Below are 1,615 nucleotides of genomic sequence, written 5' to 3'. Positions count from 1 at the left end.
CTTTCCGTTACTACACCCAAACACCTCGTGACGGACTTCAGCCAATGGGAAGCCGCCTTCAGCAAAATCAGCTGATAGTACAGGGATCGTAGGGAAATGTAGGAAATGTAGTCTTTTTTCTTTTTTTCTTTTTTTTGCTGAAAACGCCTACAATCGTTTGTACATCCATAAATGTTATTTAAAAATGTATACCTTCATTTACCTAATTTTTTATTTTCAATAAAGAAGTTGGTATATATTTGCATTCTTTAAATAACTTTGGATATTCCATTTTTCTACTGTGTAATAATATGCTTTAGTTCATTCTTTTGTTAAATTAAATGTAATCCTCTTAGAATATTCTGTTAACTGTCATTTTGCTTGTAGATGTTTTGTTCTTTTTTGCAATAAAATATAAAAACACTGTTATTTATTTTATTTTGCCGTTTATTCACTATATCACTTTTTAATAACAAACAGTCTCATTTCTCCCACTTCATTTTAAGCAGCCATAATTTAGGTAATAATTTTTTTTCATTTATTCATTATATATAATTTTTATATATTAGACAATACTAAAATTCATTTACATCTTTTAACTGAAAATGCTTATTGTTTTAACTGAAATACAGCATGTACTAAAAGTAACTTAATGTACATTTAATCTTGAACAAATCAGTTTTGTGAACTGGTTCAATCAAAAGATCCGACTCAAAGGAATGTGAAAAATTATTTTACACACCAGACATACAGGGAGGGAGAAAGACAGATTGAAAGGTGTAGGTTGTTAATTGCTTTCTGTTTCTAGGATATATTGCTCTGGACCTGCTACCCTCTATCTCCTGACGATCTCTGCTGTAACAAACCACAGAGGAAAGGGCATTGATTGTGTGGGAAAGGGTCGATCTGGCAGTCTCCTCTTTGACTGATGTGTCCGAGGACAGCAGAGATAACACAGTGGCCAATTTTGTGCCCCTTCAAAAAAGGAAACAATCACGGAGACTCTGGGGTTATTTTTCTTTTAGCTCCTCTGAGCCTAGTCAGATCCAGAAGTTCTTATCAGCTTCCTCTGAGGCCCATCATTTCTGAGCAATCTATAGTCCTTTGCTGATGACACAGGACTGAGGTTATTTCTCATCACCTAGTGCAGGATAAAAGGTTGTCATGATGACACCTGAGGGCATGTAGACAAAGACAGCCACCCACTAAAGGACAGAGGACCCACATCTCTACATGCACACAGCTCCAATTTGACATGAGGACTTCAGGAACATCTTTTCAGTTATAATACTGTTAAGTGCTTCTAAGACAGAATGTACCTATTTTACAAAAATAATTTCTTAAAGCTTTTTGGCATTTAAAAATTATTTTAAAAACCTCAAAGCAGCTAAAAAAAGGGAATGCCTTAAAACTCTCTAAATTACTTTGTTTAATGTAGGTTATAATTTGCTTATATATATTGGGTTATATTGATTAGGTTAAAAATAACAAAAAAATACAACTAACTAACACAATAAAACACATTAAAAACATAATTTTAATAATAAAAAAACATGATTTTTGAACATTTAAAAAAACGAAGTTATCTGTTTTTGCAAATAAACTCTTAATATATATGTATATATATATATATATA

The sequence above is a fragment of the Sinocyclocheilus rhinocerous genome, unplaced genomic scaffold (genome assembly GCF_001515625.1).
Source record: "Sinocyclocheilus rhinocerous isolate Xijiao unplaced genomic scaffold, SAMN03320098_v1.1 scaffold153, whole genome shotgun sequence".
In the NCBI taxonomy this organism is placed as follows: domain Eukaryota; kingdom Metazoa; phylum Chordata; class Actinopteri; order Cypriniformes; family Cyprinidae; genus Sinocyclocheilus; species Sinocyclocheilus rhinocerous.
Note: the sequence above shows the minus strand (reverse complement) of the source record.